This window comes from Triticum dicoccoides, chromosome 6A (genome assembly GCF_002162155.2).
Source record: "Triticum dicoccoides isolate Atlit2015 ecotype Zavitan chromosome 6A, WEW_v2.0, whole genome shotgun sequence".
Lineage (NCBI taxonomy): Eukaryota > Viridiplantae > Streptophyta > Magnoliopsida > Poales > Poaceae > Triticum > Triticum dicoccoides.
This window is the reverse complement of record NC_041390.1, coordinates 7,130,437-7,153,058: the sequence shown is the minus strand read 5'-3', so window position 1 is coordinate 7,153,058 and position 22,622 is coordinate 7,130,437. Positions and strand designations below refer to the sequence as shown.

Here is a 22,622-nt window from a genome sequence, read left to right as displayed (position 1 = left end):
GTTGTCAAAGGTTTGGTCCCACGGTTTTCCCAGCATTATGAAATGGTGAATATCTAGTATACGTCCAGCAGCACAGCGCACAAAGGAAAACTTTCAAGGATAATATATCAGGTCAAATCCAATACTGACAAAACTAATAGAAATTGCAGCTTAGTTCAGGCCAAATGTTCAACTCTATTGAAGAAGTAGTACTCAGCCATATAGATGAAACACACAGTCGTTCATCAAAATGGTGCCAGTCAGAAGTTTACTACTAGCCCAAGTTTCTCCAACAATTACTAGTAAGAGAAATGACCACATTTCAGAATGGTAAAGGTAAGAAACCTCCGAGCATCTCACTACTAGTACAAGTTCCTCCCAGAATTACTAGTAAGAAAAGTGACCTACATTTTAGACAAGGAAAAAGGTGATGAGATTAATTTATTAGGTCAAATCAAGACTGAGAAAACTAATATAATTTGCAGCTTAGTTGAGGCCAAATGCACAGCCCCATTGAAATATAATCACAGATAGTCGTTCATCAGAATAGTGCAGTCAGACATTTATTACTGGTACAAGTTCCTCCCAGAATTACTAGTAAGAGAAGTGACCTTCATTTTAGACGTACTACGAAAAGAAAAGGTTGGGAGATGTAACCCACAAAGAAAAGTTCAGGCCTCGATTAGCAGTCCAGAATATGTAGGCAAAATCTCTAGAAATGGTTTCAACCAGTGCCCTGTTCCAGAAAAGAGTGGTATTCTTCAGGGAGTAACTCCTTATATTCCTGGCCTTTCCCCCCTGACGCAAGTGCAGTCAATAAGCTAGCAGTGGAAGCTTCAAAGGTGAACCTCCTCTCATCAATTTTAGACAGATAAGTCCCAGCCCTCGGCACGTCCCCTTTCTGAAGTAAGCTTCTAACTATAGCATTTAGCATACGGGAGTCGGCAACACATCCATTCTTCTCCATAGAAAGGAATAGATCATCAGACTCTTGTAGAGAACCTTCTTCTATAAGCTTTTGTATCATTAATCTATATGTAACAACGTCAGGCACTAATCCTTTGGCCCAGATACCATCAAACAAATCTTTGGCTTCTTCCTTTCTGCCACCTTTAAGCAACGCACCAATCATAATATTAAAAGTGATAATAGAAGGTTTAACCTTCCCGTCCAACATTTCCCTGACAACAATCAATGCATCACCTATCCTTCCCTTCATAGAGTAACCATCAATCAGTATGCTATAGGTGAAATCATCCGGTTTCAAGCCAATTGAGCACATATTGTCAAGTAACTTCCTCCCTTCATCCATCTTACCAACTAAACAGTATCCATGTATCAGTGTGTTGTAATCACGGACAAAAGGCTTCACACCCATGTTTACCATCAGGTCGAAGAGATCCTGGGCTTCTATAACCCTTCCATTTTTGCAAAGGTGATCCATAACAGTGTTGAAGAACACTGTGTCGGGACAGATGCCGCGATCCAACATCTCAGAAAATAGTTCATCAACCTTCTCCCATTTGCCACAAGAACAGAAACCACTAATAAGGGGGGTGAAAACTATGATACCAGGGAGTAATCCTTCAGTTATCATTTGATTGTATTGGGACATAGCATCATCCATTCGGCCAATACTAGAAAGCAAGTTTATTACCGCTCCATAGTTCGCAACATCAGGGTTCAATCCTTCCTGCTGCATTTTTGTAAATATATGCATTACCTCACCAACCGTTTCTTCTTGAGCATATGCAGATATGAGTATGTTGTAGACAAAATGATTTGGCGCAATACCATTTCCCACCATCAAATCAATGAGACAATGCATCTCATGAAAAGATTGTTCCATAGCATACCCATGGAGCAAATGCTGTAGGTAGTAACGGTCGGTTTTTGGCCCAGACTTACCATGGAATCAAAAATCTTCCTAGCTTCTGCACACCTTCCGCTCTTGCAAAGATAATCCATCTGTATACTATAAGTTACAACATTTGGTTGGACACCATTTCTAGTCATCTCCTTGAAAATCCGATCCACCTCTTTGCACTGTCCTAATGAATAATATCCATGTATGAGACTGGTATATGTGGCAACATCAGGCAGAATACCTCTATCAGTCATCTGTTGAAGAACCTCCTCTGCCTTGTCCATCGCATGAACTTTGCACATGCCAGAGATGATTGAATTGCAGGTCACAACATTCGGCGAAATTCCCCTCTGTAGCATGACACAAAATAGGCTGTAGGCCTTGCCCACCTCACTCACCCTCTTTCAACAAGCCATCAAGTACGGTGCTATAGGACACCACATTAGGTTGGCAGCTACCTCCATGGTCAATCATCATGTGAATCAGCTCGAGAGCCTCTTGGCTCCTCTTCTCGTTGCAAAGACCCTTCAAAAGAATGCTGTATGAGAAAATGTTCGGGATGCAGTTAAATTCAGGCATTATCCGGAGTACAATGTCCATTGCATAGCTGGTCTTCTTCTCCGCACATATGGCCTTGAGTAGGTGGCTGAAATTGACGATGGCTTCTGCTGCAAATCCCAACTTAATGACGTGCCCCATGCCAGCATGTCCAAGGTCCAAGCGGCCAGCACGGCAGCAGCAGTCGACTAGAATGCCATAGGTGATATTGTGGGGAGGCACCTTGGCTCTTGCAACACGGTTGAAGAGGGAGACGCCGAGCGCGGGGCAATCACGGCCGACAACGGTGAGGAGGCAGTTGATGGCGAGGACTGAGGAAGGCCCAGCAACCTGGATCAATTCGTCGAACAGGTTGAGTGCATCCTCGGTGCCAATGTCTCCAGCGTGGTACCGAGCCTTGATGTTCCGCTCCAAGATGCGTCTGTCGACGGGGACAAAGCGGCGGCTCATAGTTCCACCTGGCCTGAAGAATCCCTCGCCGCCGCCGTTCACCACCTACAGAACCTGGGGTTAAAACTTAAAAGGAAGGAAAGGAGAGGAAGAAGGACGAGCTGCAGCTGCTGTAGGAGGTAAAAATGGTCCATGGTCATCAGGATGCTCACCGTCGAGCTGCAGCTGCTGTGGGAGGTAAATGCGATGTACTAAAGGAGATCTGGCTGCCGGCGAGCTGATCGACACGGTCACAGCGTTGAGGGGGGCGAGGACGAGATCTCCGCCGCTGCAGCAGCCCTGAGGCCAATAAAGACGAGGCGACCCTCCGCGCGCTGGCCATACATGACGTCCAGGCCCTAATCTTAATGCATGCTTCGCTAAATTATAAGCCTCCTTGTTGAAGCTCCTAAACCCATGAATTACGTTACATGAAATAAAAGAAGTGATAGATAATTTAATTTCCTCTTTGATAGCACCATAAGCCGATCCACTCCCATATTTGATCTCTGTCACCATGCCCTGGCAATCCGACGCTAGATATATTCGGTGCACATTCAACTCTTGGGCTAACGCCAGACCTTCTCTGATCGCCATTGCTTCGAGAGTAGCCGGATCGCCTTGGTTTGTGAATACTATCGTTGATGCGCCTGAAAAAGAGCCATCGTTGCTTCTACAAATTGCCGCAACTGCTCCGTGGCATCCTCCTCTGCCCACTGCAGCATCCACATTAATTTTCATATAGAGCTCCGGTGGAGCAAGCCATCTCGTGCCTCTGGTGGCCGCGATCCCACGATTCTCCTCCTTCGGTGACGAGTCCTAGATCTCCCCCAGGTATGTGTTGACAAAACCATGGATTGCATACGGGCTTTTGAATATATCTTCATATAGCGCCTTCCGCCTTGCACCCCATATCGCCCATAGCGTTCTCGCACATCTGACGAACTCCATTGACGAAAGAGCTTTTTCCATGGCAAAGATCCACTTCTTGGCACTATCATGTTGATTGACACTTAGCTGATCCAAAATGGCGTCAGTTGATAGAGCCTAGGTGCTCTGAGACACAGGGCAGCCCAATAACGCGTGCGTCCATGAATCATGTACTCCACATAATTTGCAAGATGATGATGTAGCCATATTTTGCCTATGTAATACAGCAGCCGACGGGACATAATTTCTTGCCAAACGCCACAGAAAAACCCTGAATTTCGAGGGAACTTGCACCTTCCACAAAGACTTCAATTCAGCTCCTTCTGCTTCTATATTTGATGTGCCTCCCTGCCTTCGAGCCAAGCCTCTCTGTTTCGTTTAGTTCGATCTAGCATACGGTAAGCCGAGCTTACCGAGAAATGACCTCTTGGTTCCTCGCTCCAAGCCCAAAAGTCTGACACCCGTCTAGTGCATAACCGGATCTGAAGAATTGGCTCTGCATCAAAAGGTGTGAACACCGTACGCACAAGCTGTTCATTCCACACCGCCATCGATGTTTCTATTAGTTCTGCCACACGTCGAGGGGGGTCCGGAACCAGTGAAGTAATTGGCCTTTTGTAACTCTCCCTTGGTATCCAGTTATGAGCCCAGATGTCCGTATTTTCTCCATCTCCTATCCGTCGAATGATGCCTTGCGCTACTACATCTCTCCCATCAAGAATGCCTCTCCAAATTTGTGATGGACAGGACCCAGTTTTGCCTCCAACAGAGATCGATCCGGAAAATATATAGCCTTCAGTATTCTAGCGCTCAACAACTCCGGATCATCCATTACCCTCCATACTTGCCTTGCCAAAGGTGACAAGTTAAAAATTTCCATATCTCTAAACCCCATGCCCCCATATATTTTGGCATTGTCATTGTATCCCACGATACCCATGCTGGTTTCCTTCTGCTTTCCTTGCAACCCCACCAGAACTGACGGATTATTGATGTGACACTCTCGCACAGCCCTCTCGGGAGCCGAAAGCAAGACATAGAGTATACTGGGATCTCCTGGGCTACTGATTTTAACAGAACTTCATTGCCTGCTGCAGACAATAATTTTCCCATCCATCCTTTCACCTTCTCCCACACTCTGTCCCTCAAATACTTGAAGGTACCATTTTTTGAGTGTCCCACTTCCGTTGGCATGCCCAAGTAACGTTCACTGCGAGACACATTATGCACCTGGATTTTATTCTTCACCCCATCTCTGATTGTTTGAGAGCAGCCCTTCCTGAAGAATATAGATGACTTTGCATTGTTTACCTTCTGAGCCGAAGCCTGACAATAAGTATCCAACAAGTTTGATATCCTCTCTGCCCCCTCCACACTTGCCTTGAAAAGCAACAGACTGTCATCTGCAAATAAAAGATGGTTAACGGCGGGTGCCATGGGTGCCACCTTAATACCTGCCAACAATGACGACTGAGAACTAGATTTCAGGAGGCACGAAAGGCCCTCTGTTGCTATCAAGAAAAGGTAAGGGGAGATGGGGTCTCCCTGTCATAGCCCTCTGGATGGTTTGAATTTCTCAAGCTTCTCGCCGTTAAAAAGAACTGAAAAAGAGACACTGGAGATCATAGACATAACTGTGTTAATCCAAACCTGTGCAAATCCCAACTTGCCCAAGATGGCTCTCAAGTAGTCCCACTCCAGCCTATCATAAGCCTTCATCATATCCAGCTTTAGAGCACAAAAGCTGTTATTTTAGACTTCTTACGCTTCATGAAGTGTAAATACTCATAAGCACATATGATATTATCCGTTATCAATCTCCCAGGCACAAACGCTGACTGTTCTTGAGATATGATGTCTGGTAAAACTTGCTTCAATCTGTTGGCCACCACCTTTGATGCTATTTTATACAAAACGTTGCATAAACTTATCGGTCTAAACTGTGAAAGGAGAGTGGGGTTATTCACCTTCGGGATAAGTACCAAGACTGTCTCATTAATGCGCTCGGGGCTTTCCTCCCCTCTCACTGTCCTTAGAACAAGATTAGTCACATCATCACCGCAAGTGTCCCAATGTTTCTGATAGAACTGCGCAGGGAAACCATCAGGGCCAGGAGCCTTAGTTGGGAACATCTGAAAGAGTGCCTGTTTAACCTCTTCTTTTGTATATGGAGCACAAAGCTCATCGTTCATCGCTGTTGTTACCTTACATGGGACATGTTCCATCACCTCCTCAACTCCTTGCACCCCTTCGAACATATAGAGGTCCTGGTAAAAACTATTCACCATCGTCCTCAACTCAACTGGGTCGTTTTCCAACACACCCAGCGCATTCTCAAGAGCCCTAATCATATTCTTCTTCCTTCGTAGGCTAGCCCGAAGATGGAAAAAATTTGTATTCTTGTCGCCCGAGGAAAGCCATTCAATCCTGGCCCGCTGCCTCCACATGATCTCTTCGCGATGATATAGCTCCACCAATCTTTCATTTATCTTGATCTCCACATGCGATGGTGTCGTGCGCAGCGGATCCACCCGTAGTTCCTCGAGTTTCTTCTTTAGATCTTTGATCTCCCGTCTCACACTTCCAAAAGACTTATTGCTCCATCCGGTAATCCCCTTGGAAACAGCCTCCAACTTATCATGCAGCTCCCGAACACTTACACAAGGCCCCAATGCCGACCATTCCTCGCTCACTGCACCACCAAAACCTTCATGTTTTTCCCACATGGCCTCATATTGAAAACTCCGTGGTGGTATTGCATCTCTTGCTCGGCCAAGGTCTAGAAGAATGGGACCATGGTCCGAAGTAGAAGCCACATGGTGGTCCAAACCTGCTGAAGGGAAACGAGCCAACCACTGGGGGTTAACCAATGCCCTGTCTAATCTGCACCTTGTGTAAGTCCCTCCAGACACCTTCTTCTCAAACGTCCAAGATCTCCCCTTGTATCCAATATCCATCAACATGCAAACATCTGTGGTTTCACGAAAAGCCTGGATCTGTGCATTACTATGTTGTCCAATCCCAACATGCTCGCTTGGACATAGAACTTCGTTGAAATCTCCTATACACAGCCAAGGCAGCTGTTGACACCAGATTTTGGCATGGTCATGAATCAGGGTTCGTATGCAAAAGTTAGAGGCAACACTTCGCTGGCCGGCCCTGAGTGAGAAAGTATTCGGCCTTTGCCGGCTGAATGAAACCTTGCCGGGGTAAAACCTTGCCGATGTGAGGGCTTACCGGCGTGGAAAGCTTGCTGGCGGAGAAGCTTGCCGGCGTGGAAAGCTTGCCAGCGAAGAAGCTTGCCGGTGTGAAATCTTGCCGAGGGAGAAACCCTGCCGAAGAGGAACTCTTGCCGGGGTAGAAACCTTGCCGAGGAGGAACTCTTGCCGGGGTAGAAACCTTGCCGGGCTAGGAAGAACCCTTGCCGGTGTAAAAACCTTGCCGGGGTGAAACCTTGTCGGTGCGGAAAGCTTACCCGGGTGGAAGGCCTGCCGGGGTGGAGGTTGTGATAGTCAATCCAACCAGAAGCTGAAGATGGGCTCAAATGATTATCTAGATGACTCAAATGGAGAAGTGGTCTACATGAAAGAGTTCCGTATTATTGATATGAACATCTTTGAAATTTGGGTCATCGCCGTCCGATTTCATCTCGAAGGCCGAAACTATGCTCAAAGTACCAAGATCTTATATTCAAAGTACAGTTTAGCCGATTAAGACCCCAAGACGACCTCAAATAAAAAAATAATCTACACAGGTTGTCTTCGTCTCGTCGAAACGATTGATTTTGATATAAAAATCATTCAAATCCGAGTTCGTATGCAAAAATTAGAGCAATCGAAGTGCAGCCCTGTCACGAGGCGAGATGTGGCGTGCCCCACCAGACACATGTCTGACGGGTAGCGCGAGGAGATAGCCTGTGTTGCGAGACGGATCTGACCCTCAAGATGATCTCTGATCAAAAAACCTTCAAAATGAAAGTTGTTCATCTCGTCAAAACGATCAAGATTGCTTTTGGGCTTGTTTTCATCCGAGATCGTTTACCACCGCAAAAAGGACCCGCAAGGTGCAGCCAGTTTAAACCAAACAGTTTTGGAAAGTTCGGATAAAACCAGTCCGAATTTGACTAGGGTTTTGGACGTGAATTGATGTAATTTTCTTGTAAGGAAAGCCTAGATAAATCCTTTGCTTGTACGGGAAGTCCAGCCGCCTCTTATATATGTTGGGGGTGACGGCCGATTGAAACAACACACAATCGAACAAATCAATATACTACTTTTTCATCTACGTTTTATCTCTCCACCGTTTTTCTCTCTCGTTCTTCGCTGTTCTTCGTGTTTGAGAGCTGCGAATCTTCTTCGTGTTTGAGAGCTGCGAATCTAGAGGTTCTAGGGGCGAGCGAATCGACCTAGGGCAGCCCATAGCCGCCACAATCCCTGACGGGGTCCCTCCCGGGTGCGCGGGGTTTCGGGTCTGCAAAAGCGCCCGCCGACTGTTTTGCGTATCACGCTGTCGGTCGGGTCTCCTTCGACGTGAGCTGCGGTGCATCACCCCCAACGTCGAGGGTACACGTGACGTGTTCGTGTGTCAACACACTTTTTGGCGACTCCCCTAGGGATCGAAGATCAATCGTCATCATCCACCATGTCTGATATTCCCAAGCCATCTGAGGTAGACGCCGATAACATCATTAAGCCCAGTCTTGATGAGATATCGGCCGATCATCGCCAAGTTTATGAGGAGTACAAGAAGGCGCGCGAGGAGAAGGACTTGCAGGAGTTCCTTGCAAAGTTCAAGAAGGACCGCCAAGGCAACATCACTCCGATTGAAGAAATCAAGTTCCCTCCTCTTCAAGCTGAGCAAGTTAAAACCTCTGTAAGTACTGCCTTTTCTTCTGAGCAGTGGGCTGGGATTGAAAGTCGTATTGCTGATGGTAACAATCTAGTCTACCAAACTTTCATAGAAAATACTAATGCTCAGAAGAATACATCTCAATCGTCTAGTGGTAATGATGGTGTAGCTGCTAGTGTGCAAAACCCTAATCTGGCTTTACCTATTGCATCGGCGCCTCCCGTGCCGATGGCTTATTATCCTACCCAAACAAATCAGATTGTGACTGCACCCATCAATCCTATTATGAGCATGCCAGGTTCGGTGGCAACGCCGAACCAAACCCTACCTACAGCTACAACCACTCGGCCATTACCGAACTATAGTTCGGCATACGTGCCACAGTTCATACCTACTGCTAGTAGTCCTACTCCTCCTATGCCGCTGCCACAAGTTGCATCGTCCACTATGGATGATGGTCTAGCTAATCTTAGAGAGGAGATGGCTAAGATGCTTCGAGAGAATTTTGGAGTTGAGTTACCTCGGAATCGGATTTACCAAAAGCCGTACCCTGAGTACTTTGATGCCATCCAGTGCCCTCCGGGATATAAGATTCCAGATTTTGTTAAGTTCAATGGAGAGGGCACAAAAACCACATGGGAGCATGTTAGTCAATACTTGGAACAATTAGGTGAAGCAGGCTCACTAAATGAGTTGAAAGTGCGGTTATTTCCTCTATCATTAACTGGTACCGCATTTTCATGGTTTTCTTCTTTACCACATGGTTCCATTCGGGTTTGGTCGCAGCTAGAGCAGAAGTTTCATGATCACTTTTATAGCAGCGACAATGAACTCAAGTTGTCACATCTAACATCGGTTAAACATGAGCATGATGAATCGGTCTCCGATTACGTCAAGAGATTCAGAGAAACAAAAAACCGTTGTTTTAGTTTGGTGATAACCGAGAGGGACTTGGCGGACCTAGTGCTGAGTGGTTTGAGAACTCCCATTAGAGAAAAGCTAGAAGGCTACGAGTTCTTAAATATCAACCAAGTCTTACAAAGGGCTTTGGCTCAGGAAAGTCGAAGCAAAGACCTCAAAGAAGTGCATAGATACAAAGCCGATCGTCCAAAGATGAATATGGTGGAATATGATAGTGATCACTCGGACAATGAGGGTGATGTTTTTTCTACTGAATTTGTTTGGCCATCTAAGGCCAAACCCTTTACTTGCAATGATCTGAAACCGATTCATAAGAATCGTGATGAAGAGATGAAGTTTACTTTTAACATTTCTAAGTGTGATAAAATATTTGATGCTTTGCTACAGGCTAAGATTATTAGAATATCTCATACTTTACCGCCGTTTGAGGAGCTGAAACGGCGCGCTTATTGCAAATATCATAATTCTTTTTCTCATGCTACTAATGATTGCAATGTTTTTCGATGACAGATACAATCGGCCATTAATGACGGAAGATTGAACTTTTCTGAGATGCAAGTTGATAAACAGCCTTTTCCAATGAATACCATGGATCTGGAGGAAAGAAGCTACTCATTCGGCCGGAGGTTGCCGAATCTGCTAATAAAGCTAATGTCATTGTTGGTGAGCCCAGGAAAGACAAGGAGGGCGACAAGGTCTTGGGGAGACAGGTTGTGCTTGACAAGCAACCCTGTGGCAAGGAGACAATCAAAATCACCATCAAGAATCCTACACTCAGGGGGCAACCGCAAGTGCAAGAAAATACTCGAGTTAAATTTGTCAAACCCAAGAGTCCAGAAGTTAGCAAGTGGAAGAGGAATGAGGCAAAAGTGCAGCACAAGAAAATCAAGCCAACTTTTGATATGTTGTTGTCCAAGTATGCCAATCATGCGGCCGGTTCTAGCTCTAATCGGTCATCAAATTGGAAGCGCTCAAGGTCACCTCCTCGGGAAGAATTTCAGCATCATGCAAGGCCATATGGGTCGTGGGCGCCGGGACCATGGGTACCGTCTCTCCCCTATGTACCATATTACATGGGAGACTTCAATGGAGGATGGTGGCAGCCCCCAATGGCCCCTTATGCTTTTCATACGGGTTGGGCAGAACAAAGGAGGCCCGTTCATGAGAGGCTTTCTTATCCCACACGAGGCCATTTGAACAATAGTGTCAATCGGCCAGTGCAAGATAATCAAAAAAGGGTCGGCAAGCAAGAATGGCGTGTTAAGTCGCCAAGTGCTGTAACGGTCGAGTCAAGCAAAGGCAAGGAAAAAACCGATGCCGACTCACTCATCTTGGGCACCGCAACATTCACCATACAACAGCCGATTATGCATAGCAATCCGACTGAGCTGATACTTGCTATCGCGCCAAAGCACTCGGCTAATGACCTTGAAAGAAACACCAGCCAAGTAAAGATGAGAGATCCTAAATACACTCAGTCAAAGTGGTGTCCTCTAGGGCTGACAAAAACAAAAAAGAGGAAATTACAGAGGCTAAGGAGTCAAGAGATGACAGAACAAGAAGCTGAGAAGCAAAGGGATAAGTTGTTCAATGACACTCGGCCCATGGTGCCTACAAAACAAGTGTGGAGGCCTAAGAAAATACAAGATGCAGTTGCTTCTACACCTATCACAGCAGCACCTGCGCCACCAAAGGAGGACGATGCGACAACTATTACATCGTCTGCGACACTTCTTACTTCTCCTTCACTTGGACAAATTCCTGAATCGGTGGATGCACTTGAAGAAGAGGATGATATGTTCGACTATGAGTCTACGCCGGTTCATGAAGGTATGGATATCAATATGGTGTATTACTTACCTGCTGAGTTTCGAGCTATAGATGAGGAAGGGGAGGTGGCTCAGCTGGATTTTGGCCCTAAAATGCAATATTTGAGAAGCCAAAAGACCCAGTAACGCATCTGAAACCGTTATATCTTAGAGGTCATATCAATGGATCATCGCTCACTCGGATGCTTGTTGATGGTGGTGCTATGGTGAATCTTATGCCGTATTCGGTATTCAAAAAATTGGGGCTGCATGATGAAGAGTTGATAAAGACCAAACATGGTGCTCAATGGATTTGAAGGCAACGAGAAAACTGAAGCCAAAGGTGTGATGTATGTGGAGCTCACGGTGAAAAGTAAAGCTTTGGCTACCGCATTCTTTGTCACTGAGGTGCAAGGTAACTACAATGTCATACTAGGCCGTGATTGGGTTCATGCAAACCAGTGCGTGCCATCCACTATGCACCAGTTTTTGATTCAGTGGGTTGATGATGAAGTGGAAGTCATTCATGCGGATAACTCGACCTGTGTTGCTTTGGCCGATGCATCGGTGGATTGGCAACACTCAAATGCTACTTGCTTGACGGGCCGTGACTTATCGGAATTCGATTTTCTCAGCGCAACCAAGAATTGTTTCGTGCCCGTCTCTTTAAAGCCGACTGAATGCAATCGGCTCCAAGGTGTGATATGTTTAAATGGATCCTAACTTAGAGTGGTTACAAAAGTGACTTGTAGAATATCGGTCCAATGAGAATGATATGTATGAGTCCATATAAGAGTTAGATGATATGGATAAATTAGGACAAGGTTTTACATCGGCCGATCCATTAGAAGAGATAGATATAGGAGATGGTTCAACTCCTAGGCCGACATTTGTAAATTCAAATTTAAGAGCCGATCATAAAGCTAAGTTGATCGAGCTACTGAAAGAATATGTTTGTTGCTTTGCATGGGAATATCATGAGATGCCAGGTTTAAGCCAAGAGCTAGTGGAGCATCGGTTACCTATAAAGGCTGGTTTTAGACCATATAAATAATCAGGCAGAAAGTTTAATCCAAAAACATATGACCGGATCAAGGAAGAGATCAGTCATTTGCTTAAAGCTAATTTTATTAGACCTTGCAGGTATGCCGAGTGGATTTCTAACATTGTCTCAGTGGAAAAGAAAGGATCCGGCAAGTTGAGGGTGTGCATTGACTTTAGAGATCTGAATAGGGCTACACCCAAAGATGAGTATCCTATGCCAATAGCCGATATGCTTATTAATGATGCTTATGGACATAAAGTTATTAGCTTTCTAGATGGTAATGCCGGATACAATCAAATTTTTATGGTCGAAGAGGACATGTCCAAGACAGCTTTTCGTTGCCCTGGTTTTCTTGGTTTACTCGAGTGGATAGTGATGACATTCGGATTAAAAAATGCTGGCGCCACATATCAAAGGGCTATGAATTTGATTTTTCATGATTTACTCGGTGTCATACTTGAAGTCTATATTGATGATATTGTTGTCAAATCGGACGCTTTTGAATCTCACTTGGCCGATTTACGTTTAGCTTTTGAAAGCATGAAAAACTATGGACTAAAGATGAATCCTTTGAAGTGTGCATTCGGTGTGTCAGCTGGTAAGTTTTTGGGCTTCATTATCCATGAAGATGGCATAGAGATTGATCCCAAAAAGATAGAGGCCATACAGAAAGTGGAAGCTCCAACATGCAAGAGAGATATGCAAAAGTTCCTTGGCAAGGTCAATTACTTGAGGAGGTTCATAGCTAATCTGTCAGGGAAGGTTGATGCGTTTACTCCTATCCTTCGGTTAAAGAACGATGTTGATTTCACTTGGGGGGCAAAACGGCAAGAAGCATTTGATATGATCAAGAATTATTTGTGCACTCCTCCGGTGATGAAAGCACCCAAGCATAGGGAACCCTTCAGGCTTTACATTGCAGCAGAAGGAGTTATTGGTGCCGTTTTGACTCAAGAAACCGAAAGAAAAGAGCATGCTATTACATATTTGAGCAGGCGCTTATTGGACGCCGAGACAAGGTATACATTTATTGAAAAATTATGTCTATGCTTATATTATGCTTGCACAAAATTGAGACATTATTTAGTGCCGAGTGCTTGCGTAGTATCTTGTCAGACCGATGTCATTAAATACATGTTGCATAGGCCAATTCTTAGTGGTAGAATTGCCAAGTGGGCTTATGCTTTGATTAAATATGATTTGGCGTATGAATCTCTAAAATCCATGAAAGGCCAAATTGTTGCTAATTTACTTGTTGAACATCGGATTAATGACAAGCATGATATTGATATGAACCTTGTTTCAGTAGTACCATGGAGATTAATGGTTCAGTTTATAGCAATGGCCAAGGTGTTGGTATTGTTTATATATCTCCTCATGGTGCTGTTTTTGAAGCCTCATGCCGCCTAGAATATTTTTGCACAAACAATCAAGCCGAATATGAAGCATTGTTATTCGGCCTAGAGATGTTACTTGCTATAGGTGTTACACATATTGAGGCTTACGGTGATTCGTTACTAGTAGTGTAGCAAGTATCCAAAGTCTTTTAGTGTTTGGACGAATCACTTAATGTTTATCTTGATAAATGTCTGGATATAATTTCTACATTGGATTGTTTTAGCATTACTCATATATCTAGGCATGACAATTGGAGGGCAAATGAGTTGGCACAGCAAGCATCCGGCTATCATGTTGATCATGGCATGTTTCATATTTCTCAAAGACCGATGTATTGTCTTGCCGATTTAGGAGAGGCCGAACCAGAACCCACTGATTCGGCCCTTAACAAAAAAATCTAGTGCAGGTGACAATACCGACTGGAGGAAGCCCATTGTTGATTACTTGTGCAATCCGAGTGAGAGGGTGAACAGGTCTGTTCGGCGTATGGCTTTCAAGTATACAGTGAGAGATGACGGTCTTTATCACCGAATAGTCGATGATGTTCTTCTAAAGTGCTTGGACGAAGACCAGGCAAGAGTTGCTATGGGAGAGGTACATGAAGGCATTTGTGGCACTCATCAGTCGGCTCCCAAGATGAAATGGTTATTGCGACGTGCTGGGTTTTATTGGCCGACTATGATTAATGATTTCTTCAGATATTATAAGGGGTGTGAAGCTTGTCAAAAATTTGGTGATATTCAATTGGCTCCTGCTGCTATGTTACATCCTATTATCAAGCCGTGGCCTTTCAGAGGTTGGGGTTTAGACTTCATTGGACAAATCCATCCATCTTCCTCAAAAGGGCATCGGTTCGTATTAGTGGCAACTGATTATTTCTCTAAATGGTCTGAAGCAGTACCTCTCAAGAACATGACACATACGGAGGTAATTCAATTCATAACTGAGCACATTATTCATAGATTAGGTATTCCTCAAACGTTAACTACAGATCAAGGTTCATCTTTTATGTCACACCAAGTCAGAGAGTTTGCCGAATCTTATAATATAAAGTTGCTCAATTCCTCTCCGTATTATGCCCAAGCCAATGGACAAGCTGAGTCTATCAATAAAATTTTAATCAAGCTCATCAAGAAGAAGATTGAGGATAATCCAAGGAGATGGCATGAGTTGTTGTCTGAAGCTTTGTGGGCACATAGGATCTCAAGACATGGTGCTACAAAGGTGACTCCATATGATCTAGTATACGGCCAAGAGGCTATTTTACCGGTGGAAGTGAATTTGAATGCTTTGAGAATAGCCAGACAAAATGATTTATCGACAGTGGACTTTTATAACTTGATGATGGACAATATTGATGAGGTTGCCGATAAACGTTTGGCTGCTTTGAAGGCCATAGAGAAGGACAAGTTGAGGGTAGCAAGGGCTTACAATAAGAAAGTTAAGTTGAAGAATTTTCAAGTTGGCGATCTCGTCTGGAAAGTAATTCTCCCGATTGGTTCAAGAGACAGAAAATTCGGGAAGTGGTCTCCAAGTTGGGAAGGTCCTTTTAGAATTGCAAGAATAGTTCCCGGAAACTCTTATTTGGTGGAATCCGCACAGGGCACTGTTACCTTGAGCTCTTAATGGCAAGTACTTGAAGAAATACCACCCAAGTGTGTGGCAAGAAGCCTGAGTGGGCAATGGCCGATATATGATTATCGCCCTTAGCACAAACATGGCTGATACCTGATTACCGTCCTGAGGAAAACAAATGGCCGATGGAGTGTTGACATTGTCCTTAGAACAAACACAATACAAGTTATTTTTCGGCACACAAGCTTTGCCGAAAAACAGGGGGACATGTGTTGACACCAGATTTTGGCATGGTCACGAATCAGGGTTCGTATGCAAAAGTTAGAGGCAACACTTCGCTGGCCAGCCCTGAGTGAGAAAGTATTCGGCCTTTGCCGGCTGAATGAAACCTTGCCGGGGTAAAACCTTGCCGATGTGAGGGCTTACCGGCGTGGAAAGCTTGCTGGCGGAGAAGCTTGCCGGCGTGGAAAGCTTGCCGGTGGAGAAGCTTGCCGGTGTGAAATCTTGCCGAGGGAGAAACCCTGCCGAAGAGGAACTCTTGCCGGGGTAGAAACCTTGCCGAGGAGGAACTCTTGCCGGGGTAGAAACCTTGCCGAGCTAGGGAGAACCCTTGCCGGTGTAAAAACCTTGCCGGGGTGAAACCTTGTCGGTGCGGAAAGCTTACCCGGGTGGAAGGCCTGCCGGGGTGGAGGTTGTGATAGTCAATCCGACCAGAAGCTGAAGATGGGCTTAAATGATTATCTAGATGGACTCAAATGGAGAAGTGATCTACATGAAAGAGTTCTGTATTATTGATATGAACATCTTTGAAATTTGGGTCATCGCCGTCCAATTTCATCTCGAAGGCTGAAACTATGCTCGAAGTACCAAGATCTTATATTCAAAGTATAGTTTAGCCGATTAAGCCCCCAAGACGACCTCAAATAAAAAATAATCTACGCGGGTTGTCTTCGTCTCGTCGAAACGATCGATTTTGATATAAAAATCGTTCAAGTCCGAGTTCGTATGCAAAAGTTAGAGCAATCGGAGTGCAGCCCTGTCACGAGGCGAGATGTGGCGCGCCCCACCAGACACATGTCTGACGTGTAGCGCAAGGAGATAGCCTGTGTTGCGAGACCGATCTGACCCTCAAGATGATCTCTGATCAAAAAACCTTCAACATGAAAGTTGTTCGTCTCGTCAAAACGATCAAGATTGCTTTTGGGCTTGTTTTCATCCGAGATCGTTTACCACCGCAAAAAGGACCCGCAAGGTGCAGCCAGTTTAAACCGAACAGTTTTGGAAAGTTCGGATAAAACCAGTCCGAATTTGACTAGGGTTTTGGACGTGAATTGATGTAATTTTCTTGTAAGGAAAGCCTAGATAAATTCTTTGCTTGTACGGGAAGTCCAGCTGCCTCTTATATATGTTGGGGGTGACGGCCGATTGAAACAACACACAATCGAACAAATCAATATACTACTTTTTCATCTACGTTTTATCTCTCCACCATTTTTCTCTCTCGTTCTTCGCTGTTCTTCGTGTTTGAGAGCTGCGAATCTCGAGGCTCTAGGGGCGAGCGAATCGACCTAGGGCAGCCCATAGCCGCTGCAATCCCTGACGGGGTCCCTCCCGGGTGCGCGGGTTTCGGGTCTGCAAAAGCGCCCGCCGACTGTTTTGCGTATCGCGCTGTCGGTCGGGTCTCCTTCGACGTGAGCTGCGGTGCATCACCCCCGGTGTCGAGGGTACACGTGACGTGTTCGTGTGTCAACAGCAGCAGGCTCAAAGTGCTTATGTTTTTTAACACAGTCCATGTTTGATGCCGCAGGTGAGTCTGGGCCTCACCATATATGCACATCATTCTCCATAAATCCTCTCCGGGTTCCTCAACAGAAACATCAAGGTGATAACAAGAGTAACCCAAAACAGCAATCTTTATTTCGTTTTTCCGAAACAAACCTAAGCCACCACTTCTACCTTGACTATCAATTGCATAAGCTTGATCATAACCCAAAGTACTTGCTAAAGCTTCTACCCTACATCCTTCAATCTGTGTTTCAACAATACATAAAAGGGTAGGGGAAAATTTCCTCGCTAACTTGCGAAGTTCTTGGACTGTCGCGGCGTTGCCCGCCCCGCGACAGTTCCAACATAAGACACTCATTGGGCCTGGCGGTGCTCCTCAAAGGAGCCCGCCAAATTCTTCACAATCTTGTTCTGAGCTTCTTCATCAGCTTCCTCCATCTTTGTGCGCTTCGAGTCTCTTGTCGGTGGTGGACTGATCACACTGTTGCCAGTTGCAACTATAGCCAGCTCATTACCACGTAGCATACTTGTTTGCTCTTCAAGCCTCAGACTTGTGGTGGGACCAAACTCGGGCCTTTCCCCCCTCTTCCTGCATGACTCTTTCCCAATCTCTCAAACAATTGAACTGCAAGGTGTACAGATTTGATTCTAGTGGTTTGAAATTCACCGGATGAGCGAGATCCCAAGCAGCTCGCATGTTCCGGAAGAACCATCCTTGGCTGTACTCCCTATCGATGTGCACTCGGGAAATTGCCATCCATCTTGCGGCATCCTTAGGAACAGCAGTCTTGTCGACCACTATGTCATCCATGTCCTCCTCCTAGAGCCCTAGCTCCTCCATCAACTTCTCTAGCTCTGTCGCGGACGTAGAGCCGCCGGCCGTGGCCGACTTGCCCCAAGGTTCCGCAGCCATCTTTGATCTCTTACCCGATCTCGTCAGCACCGGGTATAACAGCAGGGAAACCCTAATCCTAGCCGCCTGAGACGAGGAGAACACAATCAAGGCCGGGCAGTGCTACGATGAGCACCCCTTGATCAGCCCGAATCGGTTCCCTAGACCAGATCGGCCGGGAGGGAAGAAGCGATCTCAATGACGGCTAGAAGCGCCGCCGAGAGGAGAAAACCCTAACGAGAGGGAAAAATCGTATCCCCCTAATACGCACGAGTGTGTACATATTACACGAACCCAACTCCACCCGTGTACGTTGGCTAGTCTAACTCCTCGCCATAGCCCACGATGATAACGCTCCCAGGAAGGAGGCAACATCTCCTTTGATGAGCCCGGCCTGCTTCCACGTCTGCCCTTCTCCTTCTATCCTATCGATTACATGGTTTATCGATGGCACTACACCATCAAATACAATTGCATTTCGGTGCTTCCATACTTCGCATAGAACAAAGGTGAGTATAGCTCTGGCGTCCTTGCCGTTGCGTCCGGTGCCGGTCTTGCTTTGGCACCACTCCTGAAGCTTCTCTCCCCTTGATGGTATCCAGTCTTGCTTCTAGAGAGCGTGGCAGACAACCGTCCATACCTCGCGCGTGAACACACAATCTAGCAGGAGATGGTTTATCGTCTCCTCTTCCCGGTCGCAAAATGGGCACGCCTCTTGATGACCTAGCCCCCTCCGAGCTAGGTGGTCTGAAGTCCAGCACCTATTCTGGAGAGCAAGTTAGGCGAAGAATCTACATTATAGGGGGGGCCCTGGACTTCCACGTATTGTTTGTCTGACTCGCCCGTAGAGGCTCAGTGCAAGCTCTTGTATCCGCTGTCCCTGCAACCATCTATCCTCACAAAATAACGTATTCCTTCCATTCCCAACTTTTCACAGGGCCGCAGCCCTGCACATCTGCAGTGATTCCTTTAGCATTGTAATGTTGAACTCCGCCCATGGCCTGGAGGTGTCAGATCTTTGTAGCCACGGTCATCTTGATGCGTCGCGATATTTAGCCATTCGAGGTTCAGGATGTCGAGACCTCCAGCCCACATGGGCGTACAGACCGTCTCCCAAACCACAAAGCATTCCAAACCATTTGCCTCAGCCCTAGCACACCAATGGAAGCCCCTGCCGAGATCGTCTTTTGTGGAATGTCCAGTGCAAGCATGGCGTGAAGTGGGACCGATTTGACCTAAAGGGGTCACCACTATTGGGCATGTTGGCCGCCTTCCATCAGGGCAAAGCGGCAGTGAGTTGATCTAATAGTCCCGAAAGCAGAGCAGCCGATTGTTTGCGGCTGCCGGCTGGTGAGTGAAAAGTCAAGATATTTTCAAGGAAAGGTGCCGCTCGGGTAGCCGATTGTGGCCACCAATCTTCCCCAAGTATCCGGGGGGCAACAAATTAGGTAGGTCGCGCTTTTTGTTGTCAACCATCAGCATGAACTTTGCCGGAGCTTGCCCAACCATCTCTGCAAGTAGACGACTAAGCCAAACTCCCTGACAAGCACCACTCGCCGCCGCAACCTTTTGCTTTTGCGAGCTCCATGTGACAGTGTTCTTCCCAAGCATAAAAAGGACACCCGAGGTGCTCTTTCTGTCATCCAAGTCACCGGCGAGATCACTGTCAGTATAGCCTGTTAACACAGCCCCTTCCTCATCTCGTTTGTAACAGCAACCATATCCAAGTGTGCCCTGAATGTACCTTAGTATCTGCTTGACCATTGTCCAATGGTTCTTGCTTGAGGCCTCCATATACCGGCTGGCAATGCCTACTGCAAAAGCAATGTCCGGCCTGGTATTGACCAGGTAGCGAAGGCTGCCAATCACACTCCTGTAGTGTGATGCATCAATGGCCTCACTCCCGTCCTTTTTCTTGATCTTGAGACGACTCTCCATTGGCGTGGCAGAAGGGTTGCAGCCACTCATTCCTGCCATCTCCAAGATCTTCTTTGCATAGCTGCACTGACTCAGCTTGATCTCGCCATTGCGCTGCTCTACCTCGATGCCCAAATAGTATGACAAGAGCCCAAGGTCACTCATCTTGAGCAGCCGCTGCATCTCTGCCTTGAAGAGCTCGATGTCACTTGTGCTTGTACCAGTAATGATCAGGTCGTCTACATAGATACCTATGAGCAGGAACGACTTAGCATCTCCTCTCCGATACACAGCATGTTCTAGAGGGCTTCTCCTGAACCCCAAAGCAATCAATGATGCGTCAAGCTTCGCATACCAGGCCCGAGGTGCCTGTTTCAATCCATACAACGCCTTGCGAAGACGCAGAACCTTCTGTTCATTGCCATCATGGATAAAACCCGGAGGTTGCTGCACATATACTTCCTCTGCAAGATCACCATTCAGAAAAGCGGATTTAACATCCATGTGGTGTACCTGCCATCCACCATGCGCGGCGAGAGTGAGGAGCAGCCGCACAGTCTCCATGCGAGCCACTGGAGCGAAAACTTCTTCAAAGTCCACCCCCTGTCGCTGAGAGTACCCCTTTGCCACCAGTCGTGCTTTATGCTTCAGGATGTTGCCGGCAGGATCTCTTTTCACCTTGAAAACCCACTTTAACCCGATGGCGCGGTGCCCAGCGGGAAGAGATGTGAGTTCCCAGGTTTGATTGTCGACGATTGAGCCCATTTCCTCCTCCATCGCCTTGCGCCAAGCGTGATTAGAGAGTGCTGCCTCGACACTCGCCGGCTCCTCGGCGGCCAGAAAACAGAGGCCCACATGCTGCTGCTCGTCGTCGTCGTTGAACAAGTTGTTGTAGTCAATCGGCGTTGTGATCTCCTTGGTGGTGTCGTAGACGTCAGACACACGCCAGTATCGCGGGTGCCCGCTATCCGTGGGAGAAGCTAGTTAAGGTCTAATTAGCTAGGAATTATAAAAAAATATCAAGTGACAATCCTGGGAGAAGCTGGGGAGGGGGTCAATTCTGGGAGAATTGCCCAAAAGAACTGGCCCTTAACCTTCTGAGCTATTCTCTCGGTTTGGGTTTATAAGGCTATAAGAACAACTGACCAATAATTTGATCAATAGATTATTAGTTCAATACCAGAAAATATAATAGTGCAGTGATTGCAAGATCATGAAGATATTAAATTATTGGATTCGCATTGAAAAGTAGTTGTCACTGGTCTTCCACCTTGTTTGCTGATTAGGGAGGCCACAAGTGTCGTCCATAAACTCAGCGTCTCCCGCCATAACTGAATTACCGCAGTTCAAAAGACAAGGATGATGTACTTATAGCTTCAAGCAAAACCAATGAAGATTCCGATTCCATGTCGTCCTCTCGTTGCCGCAAAAAAAGGAGAGAAACTAACAAGGGAGCTGACATAAAAAGTACTCCCTCCGTCCCATAATATAAAAACATTTTTTACACTAGTGTAGTGTGAAAAACGTTCTTATATTTTGGGACAGAGGGAGTACATACTAATACATTTAACCTCTTTGGAAATTATCAATAACCTCCAGAGTTGCCTCCTCTTTTATTATCTCGAACTAAAGCGATAGGACAAGTACCATGTATTTATAACTTCTTTGAGAAATTGGATGCTCCGTGTGTATTATTGAAACACAAGGTGTCGCTCTATAAATTGCGAATGCCGGGAGTTGTTTTGGCAAGCTAGGGAGAGCAACTAGTATTTTTTGCTTTGTTTTGAGTAATGCATCACACATGGCTTTTTCTCTCTATCCTTTCATGTTGGAGCTAACTAGGTAGGCTTGAGAGGCAATCAGGAACTAAGGCACACTTTCAACTCAACCATAGCGGGCGTCCTACTGTCTGAACCAAGCTTTATATTGACTCAAAGTAGGATTCCCTTGATTTGTTTGGGTTAGTTGATGCTCAGTTGATGGGGGCTCTTCTCGATCGCAAGACGGGACTGTCCAAGCAGTTTAGGGACACCGGCATGCAGTCGCTAGAGACTTACCTGAGACTGATTACTGGATTGGCGGGCATGGTTAGCATCTACTGCCGTGGAGCTGCAACGAGGCCTTCGAACTTGTCCGCTGATTAGCAAGGTCTTTAGCGTCCATGGTAATTTTATCTCCTGCAACGTGGGGGGTGGAATTTTTTTTTGTGCGGCAACGAGAAATTACCAGACAAAATTTTCAAATGAAACATTAATTTAATTTGTTTTCCAGATAAAATAGATAGAAAGCTATGTATTTAGACCCTAACCAGAAATCACATCGATGACATAATAGGATATGAGTCTACGGAGCTTATCCTTTACATTGCCATACCGGTTGTGATTTTGAGCATGTACTTTTCTTTTTTTCGCTCCACTTGTGAGCTGCAAGACTTTTATGACTTTGTGCTACTTCAAGACTCTTTAATAAGATGGCTGCATGCATCATTATGATGTAGAGGCCGGGGGTACGCCTCCATTTCCAAAAAAAAACACAGTACCTAACACCCCACACCCTTAATCCTATCTAGTTATCTTCAAAAGAATTTCATGAATGTTCGATGGTGTGGTTTGGCATCGTTGGTGAGGGAGATTAATAAGCATGCGAGCATAATTTGACAAAAAATCCCAA

The 22,622-nt window shown here is 45.9% G+C and overlaps 1 pseudogene; it reads right to left on the bottom strand.

Annotated features, from left to right (window-relative positions):
• Positions 1 to 537: 537 nt before the first annotated feature.
• Positions 538 to 3,125, bottom strand: LOC119318881 (annotated as a pseudogene).
• Between the last annotated feature and the right edge of the window lie 19,497 nt (positions 3,126 to 22,622).